Raw genomic sequence first — 13,591 nt, 5'->3', positions numbered from 1 at the left:
ATTCATGACATCCTTAAGTCCCCTTGTTGCAAAGAGTTTTTCATTTCCAGGATACTGAAAAAGCTCCCTAAGTGCGCAGTAATTGATGTTTGGATTGGCGCACATATTCTCCAAAAGACATAGATCATCTGTTTCACTCGAAATACAGAAGCGGGCACTTCTGCCTATCCATATGATGTAGCCTCCACTCTGTAGGCGTTTATTCAGTTTCCACACGATTCTCCGGATTCTGTTGCGTATTAGTTTCCACAAGAGATCACTTTTTAGTTTTATCGAAGAACGAGTAAGCTTTTGGATAGTTTGCTGTTAATGAATAAACAATTTACAATCAATTCCTTGTTTTTTTTGGTGCCCAGCTGATGGCTTTCGCAAAATATTTGGTCTGTTACTTGGGTGATACAATGATAAGAGACAGGGCTTTATTGATAATCCCACTCTCGGAAAGTGATGTAATCAGTAGCGTGCAAAACCACCTGCTGTGAACGCTTAGACAGCAACTGTGATGTGAAAGATAGCAGTTGGTTTTGGCTCTTATTACATCATCCGACTGCCCAAAATCTGACTCCCGATATACAAATCCAACGGAACAAACTGAATTTGCGTTTCTCGAATTCATTTAGGGCCTACTCAGAAAAAAAGAAACCTTCCCAAATGTTACCAGACTCGAAAGTCTTCACAGGTAAACAAGATTTTCGATAAGAATACAAATTGTTTCTGGAACCCAGTGCCAGGACGCATTTTAAATATTGTCTCGGGTAGCAGCTGCGTTTCTTCCGCCAAATAGTCTATTTCGAGGCATGCATTGTTTTACTCTAGGACTTGCTGTTAACAGGCTATAATGAATCACCATCCTCTAACATTACCTTTTGTCTTGTGTAGATAAGCGATACAATGTTAAAGTAACCTCTGGCGTGCCACAGGGGAGTGTTATGGGACCATTGCTTTTCAGAATATATATAAATGACCTAGAAGATAGTGTCGGAAGTTCCATGCGGCTTTTCGCGGATGATGCTGTAGTATACAGAGAAGTTGCAGCATTAGAAAATTGTAGCGAAATGCAGGAAGATCTGCAGCGGATAGGCACTTGGTGCAGGGAGTGGCAACTGACCCTTAATATAGACAAATGTAATGTATTGCGAATACATAGAAAGAAGGATCCTTTATTGTATGATTATATGATAGCGGAACAAACACTGGTAGCAGTTACTTCTGTAAAATATCTGGGAGTATGCGTGCGGAACGATTTGAAGTGGAATGATCATATAAAATTAATTGTTGGTAAGGCGGGTACCAGGTTGAGATTCATTGGGAGAGTGCTTAGAAAATGTAGTCCATCAACAAAGGAGGTGGCTTACAAAACACTCGTTCGACCTATACTTGAGTATTGCTCATCAGTGTGGGATCCGTACCAGATCGGTCTGACGGAGGAGATAGAGAAGATCCAAAGAAGAGCGGCGCGTTTCGTCACAGGGTTATTTGGTAACCGTGATAGCGTGACGGAGATGTTTAATAAACTCAAGTGGCAGACTCTGCAAGAGAGGCGCTCTGCATTGCGGTGTAGCTTGCTCGCCAGGTTTCGAGAGGGTGCGTTTCTGGAAGAGGTATCGAATATATTGCTTCCCCCTACTTATACCTCCCGAGGAGATCACGAATGTAAAATTAGAGAGATTAGAGCGCGCACGGAGGCTTTCAGACAGTCGTTCTTCCCGCGAACCATACGCGACTGGAACAGGAAAGGGAGGTAATGACAGTGGCACGTAAAGTGCCCTCCGCCACACACCGTTGGGTGGCTTTCGGAGTATAAATGTAGATGTAGAATGTATACTAACGATTCTTGCACAGATTACAATTATCTCAGCTGTTTCATGAAAAGAATTCGTATGATTTTGTATACGATTTATTATATTTCAGGCTAAAATGTATAAAAAAGAAATTAATATGTTACAATGGATATGTACTAACAGTTAAAATTACTCTTTTCTTAGAAATATTTGAAATAACGAAATTTCTGGTATAATTAATTGAAACCCTCAGCTGCCGACAGGTATTGTTGATATACCTCGACGGGGACAGCTGAAAATGTGTGCCCCAACCGTGACGCGAACCCAGGATCTCCCGCTTACATGGAAGATGCTCTATCCATCTGAGACACCGAGGACACAGATGAATAGAGCGAATGCAGGGCACGCTTCCCGTGAGACCTACATTCCCAACTGTCCACAATCTACATACGTAATGTACCTTATATATATTTGCCCATCCACTCATTACTCGAACACACTAAGGTGACGATTCCCGTAAGAGTTCGGACAACCTGTGCACATCAGTAGATCAAAACGAACTTTAAAATGATTTAGACAAGAAATGTGTGTGATGCAAAAAGTGGCAATTGACCCTCTGCAAACAATAAAATGTGTGACGTTCTTCACACGCATACCAAAAATATCCATTGAATTTCAGTTACGAGACAAATTACACATGTTTTAAGGTTTACCATTGAACTAATTACATAGACCTTAAAATTGGGACAGACCTAAACTGGAACCCTCACACTAAATATGTTTTGGGTAAGGCGAAGCAAAGTTTGCCCGTTATATGCAGAATACTTAGGAAATGGAACAGATCACTTGAAGAGACTGCCTACAGCACTCTTGCCCACCCACTTGTGGAGTACTGCTGCGCAGTATGGGATCCTTATCAGACAGAATTGAGGGAGGTCATCGAAAATGTTCGAAGCAGGGCAGCTGGTTTTGTAGTATCGCGAAATAGGGGAGAGAGTGTCACATGATACGCGAGTTAGTGTAGGAGTCATTAAAAGCGTTTTTCGTTGCGACGGTAACTTCTCACGAAATTTTTATCACTAAGTTTCTCCTCCGTATTCCAACTTATTTTGTTAACTCCACCTATATACGGGGAAATTAATAAAACAAAAGAAATCAGAGCTCGCACGAAAAGATTTAGGTCTTTATTTTCCCACGTGCTGATGGAGAGTAGGAAGTGGTTCTGTGATCGCTCTGCCAATCATTTTAAGTGTGAGCTGCATAGCAGTCGTGTAGAAGTGAATGTAGATTCAGCTGAGTAAGGTGAGAAGCTCATGGAAGACTACAATAAACTATTCACAGAAACCAGAAAGAGCAATTGTACTCGCAACAGGCTGCAACTAAGTATCACCACAAGTTTCCACGACATGAAAAAAACCTTTACCTTCTGTATACTGTACTAACTATAAATCTCTTTAACCGTCGTGTCTGTCTGTCTTTGAACACGCCGATCTCCCTAACTACTAGACGAATATTCATGCCGGTTCCACTAGTAGCTTCAGGCTATGTTTCATCAAAATCGAATCACGAAAAAAGATATTTATTTATATTATAAAAATGTGTGTATGTATGTACCACGACTCCTCCGAAACCACTGGACCGATTCAACCAAACTTGGTACACATATCGCTTTTACAGTCTGAAAAGAAAAACCACTTATCAATCAAAGGGGTGGAAGTAGGGGTGAAGAAAAAAGAAAAACGTAGGCTACGACGCGTGAACATTTAAATTTTATGCATCCAGTGTTTGAGAAAGACATTACTTAGTGGCCTGAAACAAACCTTACACATTTCAAACCTTCAAGAAACTTTTTCCTACCGACACTAGCCCACGTGATGAAAGGAGAAAGGTTTATGGCTTACTAGATATTAATTTTCGTATCAGGCGTGACCTTTAGACTTATTGCTTCTTTACTGCTAACTGTATTCGCGATAAATTCTGCAGACAGTGTTCACTTATATCACTAAATGTACATGAAAAACTATATCTGTCTACGACCCATAGTACAGAACATATACTCGTATTCAAAATTAAAGCAACAAACGGAAATTTTGCAAAGTTGCGTTTATTTTGCTACAAAGCAGTATAAACAGCAGATAGTAAAATAGAGACAATGTAAAGAATACAGAACGTAAACAGCTGCAACTTGCATAACGATGGATAAAAATGTTCTTCGTTTTTCCCATTTTAAAGGATTTGCGCACACATTTCGACAACCGGTTAATGTGCTCAGTATGCCATGTGACCACCTCTGGCCGCAATACACAGACCTGACAACGACGGGGCATGCTGTGATTACGTCATTAGCCTCATGTTGCTTCCGTTTCCAAGAAAACACCAACCACCCGTGCTCTATGAGATCGAGCATCATCGTCAACCAGTACAAAGCCTGGGCCCACAGCATATCGCAACAACCACAAATGATGTCCCAAGATACCGAGTTCAAATGTCAGTTACCGTGCAGTACTACGGCGGTACTCTCGTGGTCTTACAGCCAAATAACCGTCCTCTCTTCTGAAGTCACACGTGGTCGGCCCTGCCCTGATATTCGGGATACAGCTTCGGTCTCTCTAAACTGTCGCCCCATCTGAGAAAAAACAGAACGATTCACATTAAGCCGTAGGGGCACATCGACTTGCCACTGTCCTGCTTCCTTTCTTTCTACGGCCCGCGGTCGCCGAGAGTCTAGTAGACATCTTCTCTGTGCCATACTGCACCGCCTGTGACTGTGTACGCAGCGATCACGGATGTGGAGCTAAATGGAAAATGTTACGTCGTTTTATAGGTGCTCTGGCGTCATCGTTCCCATAGATATCCGTTTATGGGAAGACCATCGTCCGTGCAGAACATGATCGTACGGACATCTGGTTCACAATTTGTATGATTATATTGTGAATTATGTACAGGACGGGGAAATAGCGGTTTGTAGGTTTAATTTTGAATACCAATGTATGTAAGTCATAAAAACTGAGATGCGTTAAAAACTGACGCATGACGCATTATGCAAGACGTTTAAATTTACGATGAATAATTACTTATGAAAAAACAGTCATGATCGCAAAATATCATTTATTTTAAATGACCGGTTTCGGAACATTCAGTAGGCCATCTTCAGATCGATAGCACTGTAAATGTTATAAAACTGCATGGTAATTAGAGAAGTCACTCTTGCTTAAAATGTACAAAAATCACACTAAAACGGCCGGATGTTTTACCCATTTGCCGGAGCTGGTGAGGCGGTGAACAGCGGCGTGTTGTCAAGACGATAACTGCTGGTAGTCGCTCTACTGCCACACGTTAAGTAGTGCTGATAGCGCGCCTAATTGCTGTTTTACGTCAGCTATAGACAGTGCGATCTTACTTTCGTTAAAACTATTTTCATAGAAATGGCGATGTGCTGGTAGTTTCTTGTCAAAGACCTTGCTGTAGCAAGCTGACGCCAGGGCGACGTTGTGTAGCACCTATTGGCAGCCAAAGATGTATGTAGATTACGGTGTTCCCATAAAGATGTTGTCCAGGTGGCCACTATTTTCGTTGAATTGGCGTTTTACTCGAAATTTTCAACGTTGTGCTTAGAGAATTAGATGACATTGACTATATAATTTGTAAGTAAATCACTGTTGCATGAGGGCAAAAATTTTTTGGTAATTAAGTAATAAATTTAGTAAAAGCTATGTAGCTATTTCAAACGTAAAATAAAAACAAGGCACTCTTAAAAGGCTTTTTTCCTTCCTGTCACATACAGTACTTGTAATAGTAAAAGATGTAGGAAATAAAATATATAAAAGGTGACGAAATCTGATATGTTCAGTGAAATACTTTAAAGGTTTGTTGTGTACGCTTATTAAACGAAAAAACGAAGAAACAGCAGTCCCTTCCTACATCATATCTTTAAAAACATCAAAAGACGTCGTTTCGTAAAAATCTAATCGTTCATTTTAAAGAACAGGAGAATTATTCTTTCGGCGGATAAAAATCTCAAGAGCGTCTCAGTCCGCCTGCTTAGCTGTGTGGCAACGTGTTTGCCTCCCATGTAAGCACTGCTGGGTTCGATTCCCGGCCGGATTGGAGGTTTTGTCCGCTCGTGGACTGGGTGTTGCGTTGTCCTCATCATCATTTCATCCTCATCACCGACGCGCAAGTCGCCCAATGTGGAGTCGAATGAAATAAGACTTGTACTTGGCGGCCGAACTCTCCCGAACAGTGCCTCCCGGCCAACGATGCCGTACGCTCATTTCCATTTCAAGCTACTGAAGTGTGTTCATGGGTAACTCTTTGGGGCTTGTTTGTAATATTTAACGGCAGTTGGTGATATCACCTTCTGTATGCTCCTCATTTATAGAGTGTTGTCCAAACATCGATTTATTTCGTGAGAATATTGAAGTATGTTCGTTAAAATGCGCTTTAAAATTATGTCCAGTCCGTCCAATGTATGTTTCTTTCGCAATTACCTCAGGTCAATTTATTTACGCTTGAGCGAGAAAAATGTTCATTGGCATTTTCAATGGAGTGTATTAATTTATTTAAAGGGGTGTTTATGGGTAAAGAGCCAATAGAGAGGTCGGTATTCTTGAAAAGTCTGTTAATTACACTACAAACCTTTCCATATACAGCATTTTAGAGGACATTTGTTTTGATGGAAATTTATAGTTTTTCGATTTCACTTTCTGTAATAGGGAAACTACGATTTTGGAATCATAGTTATTACTTATTATTTTATATATTTTTTTTTATTTCTTAAATCTATTACAAATACTGATTCTGTATGCTACAGGCAGAAAAACTCCTTTTAAAAAGCCGTTTGTTTTTATTTTACAGTGGCATAGCCAAGTAGCTCTTACTACAAATTTTAATTAATCACATTAAGAAATTTTGGCCCTCATGCTACACTGGTTTACTCTCACATTACAATTAGTGCAGATATTGTCTGTTTGTCCCAGTCTTTCATAAATCGCTGTATTCCCTAAGCACAACGTTGAAAATTTCGAGCGAATCGCCAATTCAACTAAAGTAACGGCCACCTGGACAACCACTCCACGGGAACAGTTTAATATCCATACATCTTTGGACGCCAATAGGCACTACAACTGCGTGCTACAGTGTCGTCTGTGACAAGCAGTGGCCAACACGTCGCCATTTGCATCTCCTTTAGGCACCAACGAGCACCACCAGCTGACCTTCAACGCTCACACAATCTTTTGTATTAGTGCTATTCTGTTTAAAGTTTATTTAAAGTTAAGCAGTTTTGTTAATGACTTGCGCTATTTAATTAAACAGCAGCATTTGTATAGTGATATACATGTAACTGTACTCTTAGTTTTATACTTCATTTGCACGTCATAAATATTTTGAAGTAAAGTAAGGTCATATTGGCTGCAGCTGACGTAATGCAGAAAACTGACACGCCATCAATCACTATTTAATGCGTGGCATTACAGCCAAAAGCAGAAACCCAGGCAATAATTATAGGACACATAACCTGCATCTTCTGTCTCCACGACCTCTAACTCACCATATATGGCCGTCCCATCCAGCTAACACACTAAAATACCTCGAACTAAACTTCGAACGACACCTGACGTGGAAAGTTCACCTACTAACCATCCAAGAGAAAACCCACAATAGACTAAAACTACAGACATAAAAAAAAGTTTTACATCAGGTCGGTTCCGAGAGTTCCGGAACCTGTACCGAAAATCGGAATAGACACCAACATAAAGATCATTTCCGTCCTTTTTATTGCTCATGAAAACCACACATTCCATGTTTTACCACCATATAGCGAGACCTTCAGAGGCGGTGGTCCAGATTGCTGTACACACCGGTACCTCTAATACGCAGTAGCACATCCTCTTGCATTGATAGATGCCTGTATTCGTCGTGACATACTATCCACAAGTTCATCAAGGCACTGTTGGTTCATATTGTCCCACTCCTCAATGGCGATTCATCATAGATCCCTCAGAGTGGTTGGTTGGTCACGTCGTCATAAACAACCCTTTTCAATATATCTCAGGCATGTTCGATAGGGTTCATGTCTGGAGAACATGCTGGCCACTCTAGTCCAACGGTGTCGTTATCCTGAAGGAAGTCATTCACAGCATGTGCGGGATGGGAGTGCGAATTGTCGTCCATGAAGACGAATGCCTCGCCAATACGTTGCCGATATGGTAGCACTATCGGTCGGAGGATGGCATTCACGTATCGTACAGCCGTTACGGCGCCTTCCATGACCACCAGCGGCGTACGTCGGCGCCACATAATGCCACCCCAAAACAGCAGGGAACCTCCACCTTGCTGCAGTCGCTGGATAGTGCGTATAAGACGTGCAGACTGACAGGGTTGCCTCCAAACACGTCTCCAACGACTGTCTGGTTGAAGGCATATGCGACACTCGTCGGCATGCATCCTATTGTGCACAGTAGTAGGGGTAACACGACGTCCTGTGGCTGCACGAAAAGCATTATTCAAAATGGTTACGTTGCTGTCAGGGTTCCTCCGATCCTTAATCCGTAGGTAATGGTCATCCACTGTAGTAGTAGCTCTTGGGCGGCCTGGGCGAGGCATGTCATTGATAGTTCCTGTCTCTCTGTATCTCCTCCATGTCCGAACAACATCGCTTTGGTTCACTTGGAGACGTCTGGACACTTCCCTTGTGGAGAGCCCGTCATGGCACAAAGTAACAATGTGGACGCGATCGAACCGCGGTAATGACCGTCTAGGCACGGTTGAACTACAGACAAGACGAGTCGTGTACTTCTTTCCTGGTGGAATGACTGAAACTGATTTGCTGTCGGACCCCCAAAGGTCTAATAGGCGCTGCTCATGCATGGTTGTTTACATCTTTGGGCGGGTTTAGTGACATCTCTGAACAGACAAAGGGACCATGTCTGTGATACAATATCCACAGTCAATGTCTATCTTCAGGAGTTTTGGTAACTGAGGAGATGAAAAACTTTTTTGACATGTGTACTAACTGGCCGAACATGGCTCCTAAGCCCTTTCATTGTCCTTCACACATTTACATCCCTCATCCGCCCTTTCTATTGCTGCGCAAATGTTTCATGGATGTCTGCCCCTCCGAAGTTTTATAATTCCCTCGAGATCCTCGAACGCCCATGGTCTCTGTCTCGCCTTCTGCATCCACCTACCTTCCGCCATGAGAATCCTTTACCAACTCATTAGATTCCCACCTCATCACACTCACATTGAGCACCTCTGAATAACCTGAAACACCTGTAAACTCGACTACAACAGTCCTATTGTGTCTCTTTACTTTCCAATCCTATTGTTCTGTCGCGCCTGTACATACGCATTCTATCAACCCTTCACCCCTCTCCCTCCCCCCCCCCCACCATCTTGCTCCATCCTCTGCCAAAAATATTTCAACCACCTCCATGTCCTGTACCATGTACTCTGCCCTAACACATACCTATCCTACCAACTTTAAACCCATTCTCTCCTATCCACCTCACCCCCCCCCCCCCCACCCAGTACTCCCTCTTCCTTGTCTTTCTCTATCACACCTCATACTTTCCCCCTTCCCTGCCGTCCCCATTCCCTTTTACTCTCTATAGATTCAATATCAATTGAACATCAGCACTTGTCCCTAAAGCCACCCCTGCCTTTGTCGCCACCTCTTCCCAGTTCGCCATCTTCTCCACCACCACTCCCCTCCCCCTTTATTCTCCTCTGCAATCAACAGTCCAGGGCAGGACTTTTTCCAGTTATAGTGAAAGTGCACGTTACTCCGTTTTTAATGGGCAATGTCTCTTTTGTAGTTTTCAGTGTTTTTTCAGTTGTTTTTGTGTTCAAGTGTTTCTCATATGTTTTTAGCTGTGCTGTCTGTCCACATTTTTAACACCGGTCTTAAAACGATTTATGAAGGCAGTATTTTATCACTTACATTTTTTCCCATTCATATCATCTTTCCAATTGTTTTTAAATTCATAGTGCACGTATCACCTTGTTCATTGTTCTTTTGTTTTTATGTTTTTATCGGTATATCAGTATTACGTTCAACTGGCTGAAGAGGAGTTGATTATTCGTACCGCTGCCGATCCATCCTCCCCCCCCCCCCCCCAGTCTACATAGGGCAAGAGAGAATGAAATGACAACAAAGGAAAAAAAAAGCCACGAGCAGCAGTTATCGTCTCGACAGCACGAAGCTGCTCACCAAGTCGCCAGCTACGGCAAACGGCTAAAACATCACGCCTTTTTAGATTAACATTTTATGAAAGACTAACTTCCGCAATTACCATGCGCCTCTATAATCCTTACGGTACAATTAATCAGAAGTCTGATGGCCGACCGTATGTGCTGAAAACGGTCATCTTAAATAAATGATATTGTGCGACCGTGACTGTTTCTTCATAAGTAATTATTACAAGTAAGGGTGCTGACAATCCCAGCCATTTGGTTAAAACCGTATGTTATTAATAACAAGGAGAACCAATTTCTGCGTTAACGGTGAGGATTAAGGTTTTCTACAAAGACAACGTTTATCACGGGTTCTTGTTCGCTACTTTTAAACACATGGAGCATGCACTATTCTACCGATCATCTGTGAGCAGGCTGTGTTAATAGTGGACAAGCGGCCGTTATGCCACAAAGAGGAACGGAGCAACATCTCTAAGTCAGGTGTTCAAGACTTTCTCCATAGTCTTTAGAAGAAGAGTAAAGTGTTTAACGTTTGTCCCTCGCACCCTGAATCCCGAAGAAAAGAAAAATACAAAAACATTAAAAAATAAGAAAATAAATAATGAAACCTGGATGTATGTTGTTACTAGACTGAAACGCAAACCGCCTACAGTTCTTACAATTATTTTCTGGGAAGAATCCTGAGGAATGATAAGACTTCGTGTTATTAATAAGACCTTACCACAAAACAACAAAGTGCATGAATTCACATGTGAGGACAATACATTGTCGACAAAACAGACATTAAAACCAATGCCACAGGTGAGTTGAAGATTATCCCAAAGAAGCATATTTCTGGCAATTTCACACGGTTCTGTGCGTTGTACTCAAATGGTGGAGACTATATGGAGCATTCGATTCCTTAAAACGGGGATCTTCCTCTGTTTTTCTTTAATTCAGTCTCGAAACATTGTGAACTGACGAGATGTGTGTTTCGGATCGAGTGTGACAAAGTTCATAGTAAATTCATGGTGCTAACCACGGTTAAATGTGTGAAAGTGTATGGTGTGCTAAACTCTATGTCAAATATTTGTCTAAATGCCAGTTTTGATTACGGTATCGTAAACGGTATCCAATCTATCTCCCATATCGATTCAACACATGTATATACGAGTGTTGGGACGTAAATAGTGCCAACTATTTATTCATAACCGATACAAAAGTGTTCCATGTTTGCATTTGTTTCTGTGCGTCAAAGTAGTCACTATCGTTGTGTAGAACCCGTTGCCAGCGACGTGGAAGGCGTAGTATACCGTTAGCAGAGCCTGTTCTGTTGATGGCGCGAATGGAGCGGTCTACTGCTTGTCGAATCTTTGGAACAGTTCCGAAGCGAATGCCACGAAGTGGTTCCTTCATCTTCTAATCAAATCAAAGTCACAACGACTTAAGTCCGAGGTGTATGGTGGATGGCACAGAACTTCCCAGTCCCATCGACCGAAAAGAGCAGCCACAGCTTGCGCTGCATGCGCTCGCGCATTGTCGAGCAAAATGATGGGTAGGTTGCGCAGAAAGTGTCGCTTCTTTCGCAATGATGGTCACGGGTGATGCTCCAAAAACGAACAGTAAAACCGTCCCTACGAGGTACGTAATGCATTAGGACAACACCATCACAATCGTACACGAGAATCACCATAACTTTCACCATACTGGGGCACTGGCGCGCTTTCGACTTTCGCGGCGACCCATAATGACACCACTCGTTGGATTGGCGTTTCAGTTTTGGCTTCGTGTCATTCGCATATACACTACTGGGCATTAAAATTGCTACACTACGAAGATAACGTGCTACAGACACGAAATTTTACCGAGACGAAGAAGGTGCTGTGATATGCAAATGATTAGCTTTTCAGAGCATTCACACCAGGTTGGCGCCGGTGGCGACACCTACAACATGCTTACAGGAGGAAAGTTTCCAGCCGATTTCTCATACACAAACAGCAGTTGACCGTCGTTGCCTGGTAAAACGTTGTTGTGATGCCTCGTGTAAGGAGGAGAAATGCGTATCATCATGTTTCCGACTTTGATAAAGGTCGGATGGTAGCCTATCGCGATTGCGGTTTATCGTATCGCGACATTGCTGCTCGCGTTGGTCGACAGCCAATGACTATTAGCAGAATATGGAATCGGTGGGTTCAGAAGGGTAATACGGAACGCCGTGCTGGATCCCAACGGCCTCGTATCACTAGCAGTCGAGATAACAGGCATCTTATCCGCATGGCTGTAACGGATCGTGCCGCCACGTCTCGATCCCTGAGTCAACAGATGGGGACGTTTGCAAGACAACAACCGTCAGCACGAACAGTTCGACGGCGTTTGCAGCAGCATGGACTATCAGCTCGGAGATCATGGCTGCGGTTACCCTTGACGCTGCATCACAGGTAGGAGCGCCTGCGATGGTGTACTCAGCGACTAACCTGTGTGCACGAATGGCAAAACATGTTTTCCGATGAATCCAGGTTCTGTTTACAGCATCATGATGGTCGTATCCGTGTTTGGCGACATCGCGGTGGACATACATTGGAAGCGTGTATTCGTCATCGCTATACTGGCTTATCACCCGGCGTGATGGTATGGGGTGCCATTGGTTACACGTCTCGGCCACTTCTTGTTCCTATGGACGGCACTTTGAGCAGTGGACGTTGCATTTCAGATGTGTTACGACCCGTGGCTCTACCCTTCATTTGATCCTGCGAAACCTTAAATTTCAGCAGGATAATGCACGACTGCATGTTGCAGGTCCTGTACGGGCCTTTCTGGATACAGAAAATGTTAGACTGCTGCTCTGGCCAGCACATTCTCTAGATCTCTCACTAATTGAAAACGTCTGGTCAATGGTGGCCGAGCAACTGGCTCGTCGCAATACGCCAGTTGCTACTCTTGATGAACTGTGGTATCGTGTTGAAGCTGCGTGGGTAGCTGTACCTGTACTCGCCATCAAAGCTCTGTTTGACTCACTGCCCAGGCGTATCAATGCTGTTATTACGGTCAGAGGTGGTTGTTCTTGGTACTGATTTCTCAGGATCTATGCACCCAAATTGCGTGAAAATATAATCACATGTCAGTTCTTTTAAAATGACAATATTTAATTTGCCAACAAACGAACGTATATAGTGCAGTAAGATGGGTATAAGAAGTGAAGTCGTTGCTGTTTCGAACAATGGAAGTCTCTTTCTTTGGAAAGGAAGGAGGGGGGAGTGCGAGAGATTGTTTTGCCCTGTAACGAAATCAGTTTCTAAACAGATTCACTTCTACTCAGGTCAGTTAATGTGTTTTTTAAGGTTTTCCTCAAGATAATGGCCTCTCTGCAAGGTGATGAAATAGGAAACATACTGATGAACATAATTGATAGTGATGAAGTAATTTCGAAGCAGCTCTTCATCTTCACTAGAAGGCGCAGATAATACACCACAGTAGCAAATGCTAAGCAGTGCAATTATGATGTCAAAGGATAAATCATTTGAATGAAAGACAGAACTCCTACCTCAACTCTTACGCCAAGCAGCATGTAATAGTTCACTTTACTCCAGGACCAACAAGGTACTCCATTTCTGGCATTACAAATTAATAATTAC

The 13,591-nt window shown here is 42.7% G+C and overlaps 1 protein-coding gene across 1 annotated transcript in view; it reads right to left on the bottom strand.

Moving 5' to 3' along the window:
* Positions 1-5,078, bottom strand: part of LOC124622546 (nose resistant to fluoxetine protein 6-like) — a 381,634-nt gene extending 376,556 nt beyond the window's left edge. Inside the window, exon 1 of the mRNA XM_047148283.1 lies at positions 5,036-5,078. The gene's annotated coding sequence lies outside the window, so the exon portion shown is untranslated. The remainder of the gene's footprint in view (positions 1-5,035) is intronic.
* Between the last annotated feature and the right edge of the window lie 8,513 nt (positions 5,079-13,591).

Source organism: Schistocerca americana, chromosome 7 (assembly GCF_021461395.2).
Source record: "Schistocerca americana isolate TAMUIC-IGC-003095 chromosome 7, iqSchAmer2.1, whole genome shotgun sequence".
NCBI lineage: Eukaryota > Metazoa > Arthropoda > Insecta > Orthoptera > Acrididae > Schistocerca > Schistocerca americana.
Note: the sequence above shows the minus strand (reverse complement) of the source record. Positions and strands in the feature narration are given on the sequence as shown.